At 37.4% G+C, this 16,663-nt stretch overlaps 1 long non-coding RNA gene across 1 annotated transcript in view; it reads left to right on the forward strand.

Annotated features, from left to right (window-relative positions):
• LOC104872740 overlaps nt 1-11,788 on the forward strand; it is a 69,575-nt gene extending 57,787 nt beyond the window's left edge. Inside the window, exons 4-5 of the long non-coding RNA XR_783273.2 lie at nt 11,071-11,142; nt 11,232-11,788. This is a non-coding gene — a long non-coding RNA (uncharacterized LOC104872740). The remainder of the gene's footprint in view (nt 1-11,070; nt 11,143-11,231) is intronic.
• Nucleotides 11,789-16,663: the final 4,875 nt, after the last annotated feature.

The raw sequence follows: 16,663 nt of genomic DNA on the forward strand, positions 1-16,663 counted from the left end.
TATATATATATATCAGATTTTCCTTCTTAAATTAGTTTTCTTCATACTTCCATTCAAATGGCTTTTCATTCCTTGAGGTCATAGCAACTGGCAAGGGTAATAAATCCAAAATGTGCTGAACAAGCCACAGAAGTCAAGTTGGAATAAAATGTTTACCCTGGATATTCTTCCCTACCACTCAACTGTTGCTATGGCATTCATTAGCCTAAGATAAGAATTAGTAAATTGCCAGGCAGCTTCAGTGTTCCAGCCCTGGCAGCCAGAGGAGCAACAGCTGTAACATAGAGCACAACCTTTGAACAACAGATACCAGCTAAATCTAGACAGAGTGCTGGGAAAGAGTCACCTTGAGAGAGCAGTGTCCTGTGATGGCCTTCAGATTTAGCAGCTCTTGTAGGGTGACTTGAGATTTTGAGTGAGCTTGCTGGGGAATTATTTTGCCTCGTGGCTGCTTCCCCCAAAGTACCCAGTGAAAGGTTGGTGATATTTTTCCTCAGAGGTACTGACTTTCAAGCAGGGAATACTGTTTGACTGGCTTCAATAGGCCATTTTTCCCAAGTTGTTTGTCCTGTACTGGGATGGAAGCAGCAGCCTGCAGTAACTAGAAAGACCACTTGTGTTTCCCGAGAGCCTTACTCTGGGCTCTTTCCTTTCTTGAGCTGGGTACCCAGGTTCCCTTTTCCCATGTACTCCAGTGGAAATTTCTAATAAGCACAAGTGTTTACTCAGTGCCAGAGGCTCCTTCCATGCATTGTGTTACTGAATCCTTATATCCAGCATGAAAGGACGGGTGTAGATTGACAAGAAATGGTGCATTCAGAAATGTTCAATGACATGTCCCCATTTCCCACTCTGAACAAGACCCTATGGCCAGAAAATTGAGGAATGAATATTTAAACCTGAGGGACTCCAAAATGTATGCTGTTTTTACCAGGGATCGAACTCGGGTCCTTGTGCTTGCAAGGTAGGTGGCGGAACCACTGATCTAAATCCCCAGCCCCTAAAATGTATGCTCTTTAAATGACCCTGTGCCCCCTTTCTTCAGCCTGTCTTCTCTCCCTATAGATACCTGTCTTCTTCCTTTTTTACTCATGCTATCCTTACCCTAGGTTCCACTTTTTGGTTGATATAACATTCATTTTAGTCTCTTCACTAACAACCAGCCCAAATAAGAAGGCTAGGAAGAACAGAAATCCAAAAAGGAAGCTACCTAAGATTCTAGGAACCTTACTCAGCCATCTCTCCTTCTACCTGTATTGAAAATATCCTAGCTTTGAATTTAAAATTCTAATTTCATGGTCTGACAATACATTTAGAGTCTTGTCAATGAGGATAACTATTAGACACAGACTTGTCCCAGGAAATCACGTATTTTTAGTTAACATAGCTTTGAGTCCTTGCTGGCTCCTTTTGTGCTCTCTCTCGTCACATACTCTGATGTCCCCCAGGGAGAGTGAGGTGACCAGTTGGGCCTATTGGCACAGTATGGTTTGGGATGCTAGCTGAACCCTAGACAGATTGCACTTGCTGTCCATGTTATTGTAACTAAAGCCACAATAGGGCTGATGATGGAACCAACATGTTTGATATAAGGTTGTAGTCAACCAGAGACTGAAATAAAACTTGGATATAAATATTTAACTGCAAAACTAACAAGGTAATCAGAGTCATGGAAGGAAGTGTTATGTCAATATCAAGTAATGGTTGGGAGTAGAAATTATTTAAACATTCCCAGTGCATTTAGTGTTTTTGCTGTTTATTTTATTTTCTGGATAAAGATGAATAAGAAAAATGAGGAGAAAAGATACTGCTGAAGTTTTACATTATCTGAAAAGATTATTTCCTCACTGGGCACCTTTAAAATAAGTAATAACCATTATTAAATTGAACAATTTTTTGAAAGAAGAGAGGAGTCCAATTAGGCAACATTTTCTTGGGAAATATCACTAAAATCATGTTTAAGAAATACTTATTCTCCTGCTTTCAGTATGCTCACTTATGCCTGCTTTCTGTCGATATTAAACAGGGTTATGATAAATCATGTTCTCATAACGGAATTATTCTTTTTATTCTGTCACTATTTCTAACCACTTTAGATCACAACACTTTGTTCCTCTGGGTGCACATGTATATACGCTTTCACTTAAAGACCAATTATTTTGAAGTTAGATTTAATTGATTCCTTTAGAAACCTGAAAGCTCCACAGCTCTGGGTGTTTCTATAGAAAGTTCCCTCTCTTGCCAAAAGGGCAAAATGAAATGTCACAAGGATGACTGCTCATCTTTCCATTTACAGGCTTATGGTCTTTGACATTCCTTATACTACTTGATCATCCTCTGCTTGAGGCAACCTAACACAAAGGACAAATTGACCTTATCCCTATTGCTATTTTTTCTTCATTTTCGAAGATATGACCATCATGACCTCCTCTCTACCACTGTTGCCCAGCTGGGAACATGAATATATCTTATTCACTGTACTACATGGGTATCTTCCTGAGCAGGTCAAATTCTGCCCACTGCCTTGTTTTTGGTAAAGCTTTGTTAGCACATAAATACCCATTTGTTTCCCTATCATTTCTGACTGCTTTTGTGCTATAACAACAGAGTTGAGAAGTTGTTACAGAGAATGCATATCTCAAAAGACCGAAATAGTGACATTCTGGATCTTTGCAGAAAATATTTGCACACCCTTGCTCTAGAGTCTAGAGGCTAAATGTTAAGCATAATATATACCTGAATCATCTCAGGTCGTGTTTGCAGTGCTTCACAGGTGAGGGTTAAAGACATGAGGAAGACACAGCAAGAACCCTCACTTGAGACAGGAAAAGAAGTTCCAATCCATGTTCTGTTGTATTTGCCTCAACATGGGCCCAAGTGTATCTAAAACATCAAATGAATTGAATGAGATATCTACAGGGGCTCTTCCAACTTTGAGATCTTGTGATTGCAACCTTTAGTCTAATAACATTTGTTACAATACACAAATGTATGTCTACAGTTGAGACTAAAGTATGCTCCACCTTTTCAAGCTTTTATTTTGAGATAATTTTAGCAGAGAAGTTATAAAAACACCACTGAGAACTGCTGAACACCCTTCAGACAGCTTCTTTCATGTTCATGTCAACATGTTAAATAATCATACTACTGTCCTCAAAACTCTTAACCCTGGTACTACACTATTAAACAAATAATGCCCTCTATTTGGGACTTTATCAGCGTTTCCACTAACATCTTTTTCTTGTTCAGGCCCAATTCAAAGTGCTACTTTACACTTAGTTATCCTACCTTGTTATTTTGTAGAATGCCCCTTAATTTGGTTTTGTTTGAATTTTTCTCATGCTTAGATTGAAGTTATGCATTGTTGGACAGATTACCCCATAGATGAAATGCCCTTCTCCATCTAACACATGAAGGGATGGAGGATATCAATATATATTATGAGGATGCTAACTATGAAAATGATTTGTCAGGAATCTCCAGCATAAAGTTACTGTTTCTCTGCCCCAACAATTACTATCGTGAAAGAAATACCTTGGGAATATATAAACATCCTATTCTACTTTGATGTTTGCCTGCTTATTGCCTTATCTATTCATTCGAGCATGAGGGTGCTAATAACATCAATGGATTACATCCATGAATTCATGCATGAATGGGCTATTAGGAGGTGGGGCCCAGCTGGAGGAAGTGAGTCACAGGGAACATGGCTTTGAAGAGTTTATCTTGTCCTGGTCACTTCCTCTCTTGCTCTTGCCCTCTCTGCTTTCCAGTTGCCATGAGATGACCATCTTTCTTCCGCCATACTTTTTGGCACAGTTGTTTCTGCTTTGCCAATAGGTCTAAAGCAAGGAGCCAGGTGATTGCAGACTAAAACCTCTGAGCCAACTTTCCTCCTTTAAGCTATGTATTTTGGCCGAGCAATGAAAATCTGACTAATTCAGATATTTTAATATTTTCCTAATTCCTTCTATATCTATTGATTGAGTTTTCTATTAAGAAGAGTATACCTTTTATCACATTTACTTTATTTATATGAGTAAGAATTCAAAGTTTTCTTTTATACTTGAGTTATATCCTAATACAGTCTTCCCTCTGTATCCCAGGGTATCAATTCCAGGACTCCCTGCTGATGCTAAAGTCCACAGATACTCAAATCCCTTATATCACTTGGTGTAGTATTTGCATATAAACCACGTAAATCTTCCTGTATGTCATCACTAGATTACTTATACTACCTAACACAATGTAAATAGATATGGAAATAGCTCTTATGTAGTATTGTTTAGGAAAGAATGACAAGAAAAACTGTCTATACATGTTTAGCACAGACATAAATTTTCCAAATATTTTTTATCCCATGTTGGTTGAATCGGCAGATGTGGAGACCACAGATATGGAGGGGCATCTGTACTCTTTATATTTATTGCTCAATTTGCAAGTGGCTGTGATGTTAGCCATTAGGAACTCTCTAAGGTTGGCTCTTGGGCAGTTTCAGTTTGCTCCATTGTTTTTTTAGTCTGTACATTTATATAAAAGGGACAGGTCTCTGAGTTGCTACAACATTGAAAGTTTACTTCTCAACCAGGGAACAACTTTTTTCCTCCCTAGGGTACACTTAATGATGTTTCAAGAGATTTTGGTCATCTTAACTGTCAAACATACTACCATGCATAGGACAGTCCTCAACAGAAATAATTTGCCTGTCCAAAATATCAATAGTGCTGAAGTTGAGAAATGATAGTCTGGAACGTCCTTTTTCTTGGTGCTCAGATGTATGACATCAAAAATAAATACTCTAAAGTACAAAACAGTGGGTTTCTTAAAATACATTTTTAAAAATTATGAAATAGTTTATAAAAATATAAAATTTAATGTAATGACACTTCCTCTCTTAGCCATGAAAAAATAACAGGGAAAAATTTCACATGTGTGAGAAAAAAAAACTACCATTGAGCAGTGAAAGAGTCACGAGAAATCAGTAGATGGAACAGTTATCAGAGTTCACACAGGGCTCAGAATAGTTCATATTCTTACCAACCAGTGAGGAAAGACCTGTAATACTTGTAGAATTCTCAGCAGCATATTATCTTATTAACAGAGCTAACTTATTCTTTTTTTTTCAGCTTTAATTGAGTTTATTGGTACATTCTAGGTATACAGTACAGTTACATTCATTATTGGAATCTTGTACCTCTACATGACAGGTCTTGGTTCTCATTTTTTCCCCTTGCCCCTGCCCTCCCCTCACCCCTTCCTCCCCTCTCCATCTACAAGCACTTTATTTCCATCTTTTCATTATCTCACATTTTTTCTTTTCCCTTATTGCCCTTCCCCTACCCATCCCATCTTCCCTACACCTTTAGCCCCTTTTTTCCCATTTCACAATGTCAGTAATCTTATTGGGATCTTATGTATTATTGCAGTTTATTCACACCAGAGAAACTATTCGGTATTTACACATGTGTGGCTTATTTATTTCACTTAAGAGTATATCTTCAATATATATCCTACTTATTCTTATGTTAAATAATTTTATAGACATGTCTATTAAAAGCTTACAAGCAAATCTTTGTTGTTGTTGGTATTTGAGACAGAGTTTTGCTATGCAGTTCAGGCCGGCTTTGAACTCACTGTGTAGCCTAGGCTGGCCTTGAACTCACAGATCCTCCTGCCTCAGCCTCCCGAGGGCTGAGACTACAGGTGTGTGCCACCATAAGTGGCTTACAAGCAAGTCTTTTTTTTTCTTTAATTTTTGAGACAGGGTCTCACTATGTGGTTGAGACTGACCTGGAACTCACTATGTAGCCCAGGTTGGTCTCGAACTCACAGTGATCCTCCTGCCTCAGCCCCCTGACTGCTGAGATTACAGGTGTGCTCCACCATGCCTGGCAAGCAAGTCTTGAAAGAATCAGATTCCAAAATAGTTTATTGTATCCCCAAAAAGACCCTAACAATATTTAAAAGGGATACAACAAAATCCAGCACTCAACAATGTAAAATGCACAATGTAAAGCATCCAATAAAACCTTATTGGTGGTACAGAGAAGCAGGGAAATAGCAACCCGAAGAGATATCAATCAATAGAGAAAAAATAACATTACATCAATGAGTTGTGAGACAACAAAAAGTGATCTACCATATGCAAAACTGGGGCATCAAGGAGAAGAGTAGAAAAATATTTGAGACTTCAGGATACTTTAAAATTTTATAAAAACTAAGTATTCACTAATCCTAGACTCACAAAAACCCCAACAAAATAAATGTAGAGAAAGCTATATCATGAAACATAATAACATTGAACAAACAAAATATTTATAAGAGAATATTAAAATCACTTTTGTCATACATTTCATTTCTACAGTTGGAATATGTAGAAACATACTATATTATAAAACATTGCTATTAATTTTCATTTAAAATGATATTTCTTAATTAAGGTTAATAGATGTACCCACCTTTAAACCTTTGTTTAATTCAAATTTTGACTTGGTATCATTTTCCTTTGGCCTGAAGATTTTCCTTTAATATTGCTTGTGGTTCATGTCTATTGTCTATGATTCTCTTAGTTTTTGTCTGGAATGTCTGTTTCATCTTCATGCTTTAAAATAAAAAATACTTTTAGTGGGCTTAGGTTTCTAGGGTGACCTTTTTTTTTTCTCCAGTGCATCTGAAATGTCATTCCACTGTCTTCTAGCTTGTGTGACTTCTGACAAAAAGTCTGATGTAGCTCTTTTTCCTCATTGTATCTCTCATTTCCTCGTTTCTTTTTTTTTTCTTTTTTCTTTTAGTTTATTAGTACATGTGTTTAGCACATAATTTTACATTCTTTGTGGGAAGTTGCTACATGTACATTACACATCTTAATTCATTTTTTTATCTCCTTCCCCTCCATCTGTGGATTCCCTTTCCCCTTTGAGAATGATCTCTCTACTTCCTATTATATTTATTTTGCTCTTTATTTTTTTGCTCTGTAATTCTCATATAAGAGAAACCATGCAATATTTAAGCTTGTGTATTTGCTTTATTTCACTTAATATTTTGGTCTCAAGGTGCATCCATTTTCCTGCAAATGACTCAAGTTTATATTTCTTTATGGCATAGTAGTACTCCATTCTGTGTAAATAATACATTTTCTTTATCCATTCATCTGTTGTTGTACATATTCTAGTTGAGGTTTTATTGGCTAACTCTGTTTCAGTTTATATTCCTTAATCTTGGATTTAGGTTAAAATCTTTAACTTACCACAGTCTACCTTCAAACAATATTATACCACTTCACATATAAAGAATTTACAACACTATACTTTGATTTTCCCCTTCTGATTTTTGTGCTGCATTACTCTATTGGCCAGAGATATTGAAGCTTTTTCATGTATTGGCCATTTGTACTTCTTCTGAGAAGTTTCTATTCATTTCAATTGCCGATGTTCTGACTGGGTGTTTTGTTTTGGGACCTATTTTTTTTTTCAGTTTTTATATGTGTTAGATATTAGTCCTCTGTCCAAGGAGTAGCTAGAAAAATCTTTTTCTCATTCTGTAGTTGTCTCTTCACTCTAGTAATTGTTTCCTTTGCTGTGCAAAGGCTTTTAAAACTTGATATGATCCCATTTGCTGCTTTTTTATGCTATTTCTTGTGAAATTCTGTTTTTAAAAAGTCTTTACCTATGCCTATGTCTTTTAGAGTTTTACCTGTTTTATTGTAATTATGTTTTAATATCCAGATTTTAAAATCCATTTTGATTTTATTTTACAACACGATGATACATAATGGATGTAGATTCAATTGTCTGCATTGTGTAACTAGTTTCCCCAGAAACATTTGTTAAAGAGGCTTTACTTCCTCCAGTGTTTTTTGCACCTTTGTTAAGGATCAGATCATTGGATGTGGCTGAGGTTGTTTCTGAATCCTCTTTTCTGTTCCACTGATGCAAATGTCTGTTTTTGTGTTAGTAGCATGCTAATTTTGTCACTGTAGTTTTGTAATATAACTTGAAATTTGGGGTTGTTCCTTTCTCTTGTTACCCAGGATTGCTTTTGCTATCGTAGATCTCTTCTGGTTCCATAAAAATTTAGGATTGTTTTTTCTAGTTCCATGAAGAATGCTGTTGGTATTTTGCCAGAGATTGCATGAAATGTATATATAAATTTTGGTAGTATGGCTATTTTGGCAATATTTGTTCTGTCTATCTAGGAACAGAGGATATCTTTCCATTTTCTAATGTCTTTGATCTTCTTTTCCCAAGTACTTTATGTATTCTTTGTTATCTAGGTCTTTCACTTTCTTGATTGGTTTAATTTCTAAGTATTTAATTTTTCTCGTGGCTATTGTGAATGGTATTGTTTTTCTAATTTCTTTCTCCGCAGGTTCATTATTAGTGTACATGAAAGTTATTGAATTTTTTGTGTTGATTTTGTATCCTGCTACATTAGTAAATTGGTTATTAGTTCTAGTAGTCTTTTGATAGAATTTTTTGGGTCCTTGATGTAAAGGGTCATGTCATCTGTTAATAATGATAGTTTAACTTATTCATTTCCTACCATATCCCTTTTATTTATTTCTCTTGCCTGATTGCTCTGACTAATATTTTGAGCAATACACTGAACAGGAGTTGTAATACTTTTCTTGATTTTAGAGGATTTTCAGAGGGAAAACTTTCAGCTTTTCCCCTTTAATTATTTCTTTAATTTTTTGGTACCAGGGATTGAACTCAGGTCCTTGTGCTTGCAAGGTGGGCCACTGAACCGCTGAGCTATATCTCCGGCCCCCTTTTCCCCTTTTAATATAATATTGACCATAGATTTATCATAAATGGCTTTTGTTAGATTGAAGTAAGATCCTTCTATACATATTTTCTTCAAGTTTTTTTATAATGAATGGATGTTGGATATTGTCAGAGGATTTTTCTACATCTATTAAAATGATACTTTTTTTTACTTACTTTTGTTTATGCGATACATTACATTTATTGTTTTCCACATCCTTGGGTTTAAGCCTACTTGGTCATGATGCATGACGTTTTTAATGATTTGCTGCATTCTGTTTGCCAGTATCTTGTTGAGGATTTTTTGCATCTGTATTCTTTAAAGAGATTGGCATGTATGTTTTTTGTTTGTTTTAGTTGGGTCCTTATCTAGTTTTGGAATAAAGGTATTGTTAGCTTCCAGGAATGAATTTGGAAGTATTCCTTCCATTTCCATTTCACTAAAGACTTTGAGGAATATTGACATTAGATCTCCCCTGATGTTCTTGTTGAATTCAGCAGTGAATCCACTGTGTCCTGGGTTTTTCCTAGTCATTAGTGTTTTAAATTACTGCTTCAATTTCCCAATGTATGTATTGTAACAGTGCGTGTGCATGCTCTAGCACACGTGTGTGTGTGTGTGTGTGCGCGTGCACGTGTATGTTAGTTACTGGAAAATGAATGGAGGACCTCACACTAAGATACATCCCCAGCCTTTTTTTTTTTTGAGACAGGGTCTTCTTGCTACTTTGCCCAGTCCGGCCTCAAACTTATGAACTTCCTGCCTCAGCCCCCTGAGTAGCTAGGATTACCAGCAAATGCCACCATTTCCAGCTTTTAAACAGCCTTCAGGAGATATAATTCAACTATCACACAATCTACCCATTTAAAGTACACAATTCAATGTTGTTTGTATATTTGTAGATCTGTTCCACTATCAGTATAATCAATTTCAGAATATTTTTGTCGCTTTAAAGAAAAACCTTATATTCTTGAACTCTAATCTTATCACCCCATCTCAACTAGACCTAAGAAACCCCTTATTTATTTCCTGCCCTTCTATATTTTTCCATTCTAGTTTTCTTTTGCTTTAATGCTGAAGGTCAAACCCACAGCCTTGTGTATGCTAAACATGTACTCTACCACTGAGCTCTATCCCTTGCTCATTTTAATTAGGCTCTTTGTCATTTGAAGAAGTTTTCAAATATTCAAAATGTGAATCTTAACCAGTAATATCTGTTGAAAATATCTGCTCAATATCTGTAGTTATCCTTCAATTTCATTTGTGTTTGTATAAGTGTTTTAATTTAAAAAGTCAAACTTACAAATATTAAATTTTTTATTTGCACTTTCCTCTGAAGAAATCTTACTTTCTAAATATAATCTCCTGTATTTTCCTTTAAAAGTTACAGGTATATTTTTCCATTTTGCCTTTTACTCACCTGGAACTTATTATTATGTAATAATTTGTTACATGGTTATCCATGTTCTAAGTGCTATTTATTGACTAGTCCATCCTTTCCTTACTCTCTACTGCTGCCATTGTCATAGATCAAGTTCCTCTACATGTGTAAGGAACATTCTTAGCTTTCTGTTCTCTTTCAGTAATCTGTTTTGGTTTTTCATCCCTATACAAATACCACATAATTTTATCACTGTAGGGTTATAATAAATACTACTAACTTGTAGCATGGGCTGTGCTGATTTTTTCATTCTTCAGTGAGTGTTTTGACTATCCTTGGCACTTTGCTCTTCCATGAATTCATTATCAGCCTGTTAAATTTCATGAAAAATATTAGTGTTTCTATGAACGTGAAATGAATATATGGGTTACTTTGAGAACTGCTGTCTGTGATACCATGTCTTCTTTCTCATGAAAAAAAGTTTTAGAGGAATCTCGAGCTACCTAAAAGTACACTCACCTACAGGGATCTAGCCCAACAAAGGTCAGAGGAAATGATACTTATGCTGAAGTATGTTGAACTTCATAATCTCTGTATAGAATTTAGTCCAAGTACTATGTTCTATAATTGTCAGTTGTGCACATCAGAGACCCAGTGATGTTTGTTCACTGTGTTCTTTTGTACTTTCATTGTCACATTTATTTGTTTGCTCCAGCTTTTAGGCTTCATGGACTTAGCAAAAAAATCAATGGGAGCTTAAAGAATTCCACTTTTTGGTGTATATCAAATCTTTTGCCTATAGTGGGAAAATCATAGGAATTAATTCAGTTGATCCTGAAAGGATACAGTGTCTTGATAACTATAGAATGACAATTACACTGTGAGTTTCTAACTTATTTGGGATTTTGTTCATTTTCATATAGTTCTGAGGCTATTTGGATACAAACAGCATATCAAAAAGGCTATGACTACGTGTTGCCCATATGTGGATAGTCGTAAGTATTTAGATACATGACCAAATTGTTCTGTGTTCATTTGGATATGTCAGTATAGATTTCATGGTCTATTATTTTATTTTTTTCAGTAATGGAACAGAAGTTTCCGAGATCTGTACTGCATTCTTCCACACATGGACATCTTGGCTGATTCTTTTTCATATTTTTAACTAGTAGACTTTATGTTTCAGAGTAGTTTTAGATTTACAAAATAATTGAGCAGAAAGCTAAATAGTTCCCATGTACTGTTTCCCCTTTTATTAACATGTTGCATTGGAGTCTATATCTATTAAAATTAATGAATCAATATTGATTAATTATTAGTATCTGAACTCTATAGTTTACATTAGGTTTCACCTTTTCTGTTGTGTAATTCAGTGGGTTTTGAAAAGTGTATCTTGACACATGTCCACCATCACAAAATTTCACAGAACATTTTTCCTGCCTTAAGAAAGTCCCTGCCATTACTCCTTTCCCTCCCCAACAGGTCCTGGCAATCACTGATGTTTCCTGTCTCTTTAATTTGTCTTTTTAGATTGTATTATAAATGGCACTATAAAACATGTAGCCTTTTTATACTGACTTATTTTACTTACAAATATGCATCTAAGTTTCCTCCATGTCTTTCTGTGTCTTGATAGCTCTTTGCTTCTTATTGCAGACTAGTATTTTTTTTTTTTTTTTTTGTACCAGGGATCAAACTCAGGACCTTGCACTTGCAAGGCAAGTGGTGGAACCACTGAGCTAACTCCCCGGCCCTTTTTTATTTTTATTTTTTTGGTAGTATTCCATTACATGGCATACAACTTGGTCCATTTTTAATCTATTGCTCTTTGGTGGACTATTTAACTGTAACAGACAACTCTCACTTCTAAATCATAAGGCCCTCTATGTTGAACCATAGTCAAGTACCTGTTTGAACAACTACCCCTTTTAGACTCATTTACTGGTAAGTGCTCAACATTTGTAAAATAAAAGATATTAGTCTCATTAATGGCCCCTAATTTGGATAGCAGTTCCATCAAGATTTTTAAACTGGAAGGTGGGGGGTGAAGGGAGGGTGGGGACAAGGAAAAAAAATGAGAACCAAAACCTGGCATGTAAAGGTACAAGATCCCAGTAATGAATGTAACTGTACTGTCTACCTAGAATGTACCATTAAATTCAATTTAAATTAAAAAAAAAGATGTTTAAACTGGCTGGATTTGTGGGGGTGGCCTGAGAGCTAGGAGGAATGGCTCAGTGGAAGGGGCCCTGGCCTAACAATTAAGAGCTCTAGGTTGTAATCACAGCTCTGCCACAAACCTGAGTGAGCTACCCACTTCTATGGCTCCAAGTCTTCCAGAAGAGTGCAAGCCCCCCTTACAGATCAACTGTATATCTGTGGCACTGGATGCCATCTATACACCAAGGTATATGTAGTAAAGCAGTAGGACCATGAGCTCATCGTCATAGCCTTTGCACTGTGGTTGTCCTACTGGGATCTAGCTTCTTTCCAGGGAATGGGGCTCATGTTTTGTGTCACCAAGAGCTTTGCAGAACTTCCACAAGAGAGGCTCATGGTACACATTCATCCTGAGGCCTGTTGGAGATAAACATAAGGTTACACTCTGAAAGCAGATTTTTCCTTGGCCCTGAAAAGACCTTTTTACCCCTGTACATATTATTAAATCAAAATATATAGGCCGGGCATGGTGGCACACGCCTATAATCCCAGCACTTGGGAGGCTGTGCCAGGAGGATCACTGTGAGTTCGAGACCAGCCTGGGTTACATAGTGAGTTCCAGGTCAGTCTCAACTACATAGTGAGACCCTGTCTCAAAAAACAAAATAAAACAAAAAATATATAGAAAGCCACTAGTAATTAAAGCTGCCAGATGGAGTTGGTTCTCTTTAGATAAACTCTCCTCCCCTTCTGTCTGACAATGTAAGTCACCCACTTCCTAAGTTTAAACTCCTTTTTGCTATCAGGAACTGACTTCCAGAAATGCTTCTGAATTTTTGGCTTTAAATACCATGTTCACCACTTTTCACAATGAATTTTTCTCATCTTCTGATCCCTTTTTCTTTTGTGAGAGGGCCTTTTAACAGTGTTAAAACAGGAGCCACACATTTGTTCCTTTCTGCAAATTAATTTATCCTGAGAGACTCCTCATTTCATTCTGGGCTCCTACTCTAAGCCCAGCAGCAGGCTCTGTGGAGAGAATCAGACATTCCTGTGACATCAGAAACAGTCTTAGAAGGATAGTGACAAGTGTATGCAAAGCAGCTAGAGCTGACCAATTTGGGTTCTTGACCAGTAGGTCCACCATTTCCCTACTTGCTCACCAAGAAATTTCTGTTTCCTTTAGCCATCACTCTCTGTTGGACCTCTGGGAGTCAGACCACTTGTGCCTTACAGGGAGAAATAGTCTCACTTGTCTCCCTTCTTCCTGGATGTGCCTTCCACTGCCCAGAGTCTGAAGAATGTTCTTCCTCCCACAAAGCTATACCTACCATTCTCAAAGGCTATATTTACACTGGTTTTCGAGCAACCAGCCTATAGCTCTGGTGTTCAGGGACCTCTACCATCCAGCATTCTTCCCCCTACTTATGCTATATAACAACAAATAGAGTGAATGTTTAAATGTTTTAAAAAGGTATAGTAAAAGACACAGTGGTATTAACTCCCTCAAAATACTCCTTTACAGACTTTAAAATCACTTATCCCATCTTTTTTGCCACTTTCTGAAGCAGTTCTGGAAATCCACTTTCATGAGTGTGTAGTTGCGCTGTTATGGCTGCCTCAATGTCCTGAATCAATTCAAAGTGCCTTCTTTTCATGGTCATTTTGACTTTGGAGAAGAACCAGAAGTCACATGGTGCCAAATCCAGTGAGTGTGATGAGAGGATACACTGTAATGTTTTATGATTTTGCCTTTCTGTTGGATGGCACTTACTTGGTGGTAGCATTTCTTTGTATTGTTGATCACGTCTCATATAGACACTCACAAAGAAGTCTTCCAGAACTGCTTCAGAAGTAGTAAGAATACTAGGAAAAGCATGTTCACAGAAAGAGGGAATATTTTGAGAAAGCTAATGGCAATGTGTCTTTTACTGTAATAAGTTTTTAAAGTTATACATTTACCATATTTATTGATCACATCTTGTACCTCTCCAGGTGACCTTGGCCACCCCCTTCCAAAACAGCTTGGGCTTCAGCCAAACCAAACATTTTTAATGTGTTAGCTTTTAGTCCCTGTGAACAAATATCTGAGAGTAACAATTTAAAGGAGGAAAAGCATATTATATTTTGTTTATTACTATACATTAGTTATAGAAAAATGGGTTTTCTTTTGGTATATTAATGCATGTATATAATATACTATGATAATTACTACCCCCACATTACCCCTCATCCTCTTGCATCTTCTCTTCCTTTAATCCCTGTCTTCTTTTTAAATATTTCCCCTTCTAGATGAAAGGTTTAGCTTGGCTCACAATTTCAGTCCATAATCAGCCAGCTCCATTGCTTTAGACCTGTAGTGAGGCAGAAACAACATGGTGGAAGGGTATGGTGGAGAAAGTCTGTTCATCACAGGAAGCAGAAAGTGAGGGAAAGAGCCAGGGAGGAAGGGGTAGGGCATCAGTATAACCCCAAGGTTACATCTCCAAAAACCAATTCCTTCAACTGATCCCTGCCTTCTAAACTTCTATCACCTCACAAATTTTGATCTCATGAACTCAGTGCATCCGTGGCTCAATCAACTCTCTAGAACCTACCTCTGAACGTTGCTGCATTGGCAAACAAGGCTTCATGATGAGTCTTTGGGGGACACTCATACTTATACCATAACACTTCTGATCCCCAAGCATATCGTTTAATACATATTATTTTAGCTTGTTCATACTTGGAGTTCTCCTTGCCTCTTCCACTGTTTTTTTCCCCTATTCATTCTTTAAGTTGCCATTCCAACACCACCATCTTAGTGAAGTCCTCTTTATTCCCTGGAGAATTTGCTTCTTCTTAGATAATGGAACATGGAGCTCAAGGCCTTTGCTCATGCTGTATGGTGAAGAGAATTGGCACTAAGAAGTTCTAGAGTGACCTGGAGTGTCCAGAAATGTGGACTTACCAGGCTCCTTGCTGGCTGCTTGGTCATGGTCATACCTACAGCCAGGTGCATCTGTTCTCAGACCTCAGCAGGAGCACAGCCATCTTCCATGAGGAACATATCCCCTTTGGCAGAAAGCCTAGGGAAGGAGGATCCTTTGGCTAGTCCTTCCAAACCTGTCCTGGGAAGAATGGAGTAATCAGTCCTCTATGCTAATATCCTCTCTTCATCTACCCTAGGCAAGGCTACCTGTAGCAATTTTTAACTGGCCATAGACTGGGCACCAGGACCCAAATGTTACCAAGATAATCCTCTCAAAGAGTTTGTGGGCCAGCAGGGAAAATAGATCTCTGTGTATTTGGCATATTTATTAGAAACCAAAATGTATTGTATCACAGTTCTGAAGTCTGAAATCAAGATTTTATTAAGGTTGGTTCCTTTGGAGGCCTGTGAAGGAAGCATCTGTTCCAAGCCTCTTGCCTTGGCTAGTAAATGGCCGTCTATTCCCTGTGTTTCTTCATACCATCTTTTATACATATCTGTGTCCACATTTCCTCTATGACATCAGCCATATTGGACTAGGTAGAGCCTACCCTAATGATCTCATTTAAAATCAATTACCTCTTTAAAGACCCTGCCATCAAATATAGTCATGTTTTAAGTAGTGGACTTCAATGTATAAATAGGGGACACAGTTATCTCATAAGAATGAGTAATGATAACTTAGGATAATAAGGGCCATCATAGGGGAAGTTCTTCACAGAAGACTGTTGCGACAAGGCAAGGTTACCCCGTTCTGGTCTGTGTTCTCTTGACCACATCACCCTTTGCCAGTGAGGAATACCAATGCCTGACGTTTAGTTGAGCAGACCACTGGTAGAGGCAGAGATGAGTTTAAACCCACAGCCATGTGGTTCTGTGTGGTTCTGTATGAGTTCAAACAGGAAGTCTTATAACTGAGGTGCCCATGTCCTTTGCTTTCTCTGATCTGGCCCAGATCACCCTCAGGAGGAGAAGAGATCTCTATGAGGTTCTTCTCAATTCTCCCTTTCTCTGCAGAACCTGGGGAGTTGAAAGAACTTAAGGTACAGAAGGTTCTGAATTTAAGTTCCAGCTGTGCTACTTATTAGCTTGTTGATTATGGACAGGAAAGTCATATCCCTCTAGGAGCAACTACTGCTACCTTCTGAGAAATGGGATGATAATTCCTATCAGACATTATTATATAAGTAAAATGAGAACGTTTGTAGAAAGACTGTAGGTCTAGCCAAGCCTTGTGTGTCTTGATCTCTGAGTCCTGGCAGAGCCTGGCATGAGGTGTGACCTGGGGCAGTGCTCAAGTCACTATGTCAACTGAATGAAGCATCAGTGACTGCATCAAAGGTTGAGGGGGTACAGTGTTCTTCCCCTACAGTCTTCTTCCAGTT

This window comes from Fukomys damarensis, unplaced genomic scaffold (genome assembly GCF_012274545.1).
Source record: "Fukomys damarensis isolate Sample0158 unplaced genomic scaffold, DMR_v1.0_HiC HiC_scaffold_39, whole genome shotgun sequence".
Lineage (NCBI taxonomy): Eukaryota > Metazoa > Chordata > Mammalia > Rodentia > Bathyergidae > Fukomys > Fukomys damarensis.